We start from the raw sequence: 5,919 nt of genomic DNA on the forward strand, positions 1-5,919 counted from the left end.
TTTAAATTAAACTGGGCACTAGTAAATAGTGGAGATTGGTCAGGAAAACATACTTGGGATGGGGTCTAGAGCTGATGAAGTTATAGAAGCAACATCCCTGAAATTCTTCAGAGCTATCTCTAGAAGTCTGAAGGTAGACTGTAACTAGCTTGACTTTGGGATTGTGAATCCAGAAGTTACACACCACAATAGCTCTGCATGTTGTCTCCTGTAATATAATGAATGCTACTTGAGAACAGGGACTGCTTCATCTTTGTCTTTGCATCCCCAATGCTTCACACAGTGCCTGGCACACAGTATTCACTTAATAAATACTTCTTATTGATGAAATGATTGATGTACATACAATCTTCTGGTGATGGGCCTTTTAACAGCCATCTTTTTCATTTGGTAAATACATCTAATATTTACTGACTAAGGAACTTTCTCAGCCCTTTCAGGCTCTTTGTTATGAGAATTAATTTGCATTTGTTAAACTTCTAGATAAGATTGTTATACTAAATATATTATATTATATTAACATCGGTTCTATTAACCATTTTCCATTTTTTTCATTTTTATTTGCTTATTTAAATAAGCCAAGGTTCAATCAATTTAACTGTGCTCTACATTTTGCCATTTTCCTCCTCTCCCTCTTCTTTCCTCCTCCTCCTTTTCCATTTTCTACTTCTTTCTCTCCTCTTCCTCCCCCTCCCCCTCCTCCTTTATAGAGTGAAGGAAGGGTTGTGATATAAAATGAAGCTAGAGAGACTGGTTGGAGTCAAGTAGTGAAGAGCTCTAAAAGCCAAACAGGAGGATTTATAGTTTATCCTGCAGGCAACTGAGAGTCACTGTAGTTGATTAAGTACAGAAGTTGCATAATCATATCTCCACTTAAGACAGAAAATGACTTTTACAAATGATCAAGTCAGGGAAACCAAAGAAGAAGATGATGGAAAGCCAGGCTAGAGAAATTAAGATTAGAATTAAAGCATTTGGCTTTGTGAGTAGAGAGAAGGAATTAGATAAGAAAGATGTCATCGTGGTAGAAATGGCAAGATTTAGTTTATGATTGGATACATATTTGTTGAGAGAGTGTAATGAACACAGAGGCTGGGAAATGCTGTGATATGTTCTCTGGAAATAGGGAAATATGGAAGGGGGTGGAGAGTGGATTTGGAGGGAAAGAAAATGAGTTCTGTTTTCTCCACCTAGAGTTTGAGATGTGCCTGGGACATCTAGTTTGAAATATTTAATAAGCAGCTGGTCCAACCCCTTTATTTACAGATGAAGAAACTGAGGCCCAGAGAGGTTGACTTGCCTAGGATCATACAGCTCCTAAGTATCTGAGGAGGGATTTAGATCCAGGTCTTCCTGACTCCAGCCCTAGCTCTCTATCTAATATTCCTTTATGCTTCTACAAATCAGGAAACTGAGGCTCAGAGGGGTAAGCAATTTCCCCAAAGTCATCACTAGCAAGAGTCAGAGCCAGCACTGGAGACTAAGTCTTTCAGCTTTGTTCAATGTTTTTATGACTCTCCTTTGTAAGAAAGTGCCATTGGCACAGATTGTCAGAAGAACGCAGAGAGCAAAATGTGTTTACATATAAATCTGAGCTGTTCCCAGAAGCATCATGAAGTATTTCTCTTTGAAAATTTTTAAATATTTGCTCTTCTGTATTTTACAAAAATCAAAAAGAAATCTATGCATCACCACATTCTCTATGTTTTGTAAGAATAGACGGCAAGACAAATTGCTTGAGCAGCGAAGGAGATAGGAAGAAAATTAAAGGACTTGCCCGAGTATCCAATCCACTAGCATAACCTTTGAGAACCTAAGCTGATCCCAGCTTGGGGATGGGAAGGAGAACTCATTCAATCTCTTCAGTCTCACTAATTTAGTTTCTTCAGTCTTTTCTTGAAAGTCCCATTTTCAACTCCTTAAGCCATTCTTTGCTTTCATCTCTAAGACTATACAAAATCCAGATCTGTTCATCAATAAACATTTTGGTGGAATATATGCTCAAAAGGTGTCAACTATAAAGAAAATAGCAGCCAAGAAACCATTCCAATCCTAGATAGTGCACAGAAGAAATATCCACCACATATAGCATGTGATAGTCTTGTATTTTGCCCTGCTTGGGAAACATCTGGATTACTGTGTTCATTTCTGATAAGCTGGAGAATATCCAAGGGAGATCAACAAAGATAATGAAGGGCCTTGAGATATCCTAACAGGATTGATTAAAGAAACAGGAGGTGGTTAGCCTAGAGAACACTTGGATGAATATGATATCTTCATGGTATTTGAAGGGGTTTTCTATGAAAGAGGATTAGACATACTCTGCTTTGTCCCAGATGAACTGCTTAATCCCAGAGATTAGTACAAGGGAAAAGGGATGGAAGTTTCAGGGAGGCAAATTTTGACTCTAGGTAAGACAAAAATTTCTAGCCAATAGAGCCTTCAAAAGTATAATGCGGGAAAAGGGCTATTAAAACTATGCATACCCTTTGATCCAGCAACACAAGTCCTACTTCTGTATCCCAAAGAGACTTTTTTTAAAATTAAAACTCTTATCTTCCATCTTGTATTGACTCCAAGGCAGAAGAATGGCAAGGGTAGGCAATGGGGGTCAAGTGACTTGCCCAGGGTCGCACAGCTGGGAAGTGTCTGAGGTCGGATTTGAACCTAGGACCTCCTGTCTCTAGGCCTGGTTCTCATTCCACTGAGCTACCCAGCTGCCCCCTCCAAAGAGGCTTTTTTAAAAAGGGATGGGAAGATTTATTTGTACAAAAATATTTATAGATGCTCTTTTTGTGGTGGCAAAGAAGTGGGAACTGAGGGGATGTCCATTAGTTGGGAAATAGCCAAATAATTTGGGGCATTTGGTTGTAATAGAATAATATTGTGCTATAAGCAAATGAGCTTCACTGATGTGAAGTGAGCAGAACCAGGAGAACACTCTACACTATGATAGTAATGTTGTACGATGATCAACTATGAACGGCTTAGCTATTCTCAGCAATACTGTGCTCCAAGACAATTTCAAAGGACTCATGTGGGAAAATGCCGCCCATCTCTAGAGAAATTGATGGAATCTGAATGCAGACAGAAGCATATTATTTTTCACTTTTTTTCTTCAGGTTTATTTTTTTAATATGAATCTTCTTCCACAACATACCCGATGTGGAAATATGTTTTGCATGATCACACAAGTATAACCTAGATCAAATTTCTTGCTCTCTTAGGCAGGGAGAGAATCTGGAACTCACAATTTTAAAAAAGAATGTTAAAAATTGTACATGTCATTGGGAAAAGTAAAGTATTCTATTAATTTTTTTAGAAAGTATAATGGGCTGCCTTGGGTAGTAATGTATTCCCTCTCATCTAGAGTCATCATTAGAGAGTGAATGACTATTTATTGGAGAGATTGTAGAAAGGCTTATTTATCAAGTAGAGACCAGTCTATTTGGCCTCTAAGGTCTCTTAGAAAGTTGATATTCTATGAATAAGTAATAGAAAGGGGAGGACAAGCCCTTTATAACACACAGTGAGATGTTTGGAGATAAAGTCCAACTTTTTTAAAAAATCACATTAATTTAAAAAATATATTGCTTCTAAAATCTCATGAACTTCATTCACTTCATTGTCTTTTGTAAGTAAAAAAAATTTTTAAGATCTGGCTTGAAATAATTATTGGAAGTAGGTATTATTAAATATCTCAAATTAAAATGTTTTGTCTCTTTAATAACTTCCTCTTTCCCCCATCCACAGTCACTAGAATCACAAGGACTGAACTCCTTTTTTCTAATTGCTTTTCTCAACAGTTCTGTAAATCTTTCATCATTTACATGGAGTGTGACAACAGGGAAGGGCTGATTCTCTTCCCCTGGCTTTAGAGGCGCCTGCCAGGAGGGATTGGGGAAAAGAAAGACTGAAGAGGAGAGATTGATGTGTTCCTGGAAAAACAGGCCCCTCTTGCTCTGCACCCTTGCCTTATGGGACGGAGCATGTTGAGGAGAAGGAGAAAGCAGCATCTCTGCCACTACCTCTTGAGCTGGAAATGAGGAGTTTTATAGCTTCTCTGGTTCTGTAAAAATGCCCTCATAAGCGCTAAGGTACAAACCTTCATTTGTTTGCCAAATGTGTTGGAGTAAGGCTTTGGGGTCTGATTCTTAAAACCCATAAATGAGAAATCCCTGTTATCTGCCTAGGAAAGGAGAAATGAGTCAGGGGAGAGAGCAAGGGAGGGAGCATGTTTCCATTCTAGAGAAAATGCCATCTTCTGCTTTTTACTATAGGGATGAAGTCTCTAGCAGATTCTGCCTTTACATCCTCAAACCAATGTTTGTTTTTTGTTTGTTTGTTTTTTTCTTTAAAACCCTCACTTTCCATCTTGGAGTCAATACTGTGTATTGGCTCCAAGGCAGAAGAGTGGTAAGGGTAGGCAATGGGGGTTAAGTGACTTGCCCAGGGTCACACAGCTAAGAAGTGTCTGAGGCCAGATTTGAACCCAGGACCTCCCGTCTCTAGGTCAAACCAATGTTTTAAGGATAACTGACATTTATAGAGGGCTTTAACGTTAACAAAGTCCCTTCCATTTGTTACCTAATTCAAGGTAGACAGCAACTTTTTTTTTTCCCATGGAAACAAGCATTTGTACAGTGCCTACTATGCACTGGACACTGTGCTAAGCACTTTACAATTCGCATCTCATTTGATCCTCACAGCAGCCCTTTGAAGGTAGATGCTGTTATTATCCACATTTTACAGATGAGGAAACTGAGAACAACTTGAAGTTAAATGACTTGTCCAGGATCATGTTCTCTTCGTTCCGGTCTCAGTCTCTGAGGCTAACATTTATTATTAGCCCCTTTTTACAGATGAAGCTGCCTGAAGGTAGAGATTGTTTCATTCTTTACCATTGTATCCCAGCACTGACACCACAGTGTGTTTGTGTATGTGTGTGTGTATTTGGAGAGAAAGAAAGAGAGACAGACAGACAGACAGACAGACAGACAGACAGAGACAGAGAGAGACAGAGACAGAAAGAGAGGCAGAGACAGAGAGAGAGGCTGAGAGAGACAGAGACAGAGACAGAGACAGAGACAGAGATAGAGACAGAGAGACAGAAAGAGAGGCGGAGACAGAGAGAGAGGCAGAGACAGAGACAGAGACAGAGACAGAGACAGAGACAGAGAGAGAGGCAGAGAGAGAGAGAGAGAGAGAGAGAGAGAGAGAGAGAGAGAGAGAGAGAGGCTGAGAGAGAGAGAGGCTGAGAGAGACAGAGACAGAGACAGAGAGACAGAGACAGAGAGAGAGGCAGAGAGAGAGAGAGAGAGAGAGGCTGAGAGAGACAGAGACAGAGAGACAGAGAGAGAGAGAGGCAGAGACAGAGACAGAGACAGAGACAGAGACAGAGACAGAGACAGAGACAGAGACAGAGACAGAGAGAAGGCAAGCCTTGGAATACAATCTAAATGTGGAACCATGGGTTAAGTACTCCAGGCAACCAGAAATTACAGATGAGTTCCATTCAAGGAGAGCATTCCCTTGTGCACCATGGGAGCCATTCCATGGAATACCTCATGACTCCTGATTGGTCCTCCTGTGTTGTGTCTCTGTGTTCAGGGATCATTCACAAGCCCAAACCCATGCATATGAGATGTATATATGCCAATGAGTTCCCTTACCAAAGAAATCACTGGAAATTACCCCCAAACACCTGAACTATATACTATGTGCTATGTACCCTAGTGGATTCCTTCTTTTCTGGGTTTCCAAAGTCTACTGAGCCTACTTAGATAATAAGATTTAGGACTTATAGCTTAGATAGACCACATCTTGATTTGGTAGATAAGGAAATTGAAGCCTTGAAAGCCAGATTAAGCCAGTCTCTTCCAAGTCCAAGTCTCTGGAGAACTCAGGGCAGTCACTTGG

This window comes from Gracilinanus agilis, chromosome 2, assembly GCF_016433145.1.
Source record: "Gracilinanus agilis isolate LMUSP501 chromosome 2, AgileGrace, whole genome shotgun sequence".
Lineage (NCBI taxonomy): Eukaryota > Metazoa > Chordata > Mammalia > Didelphimorphia > Didelphidae > Gracilinanus > Gracilinanus agilis.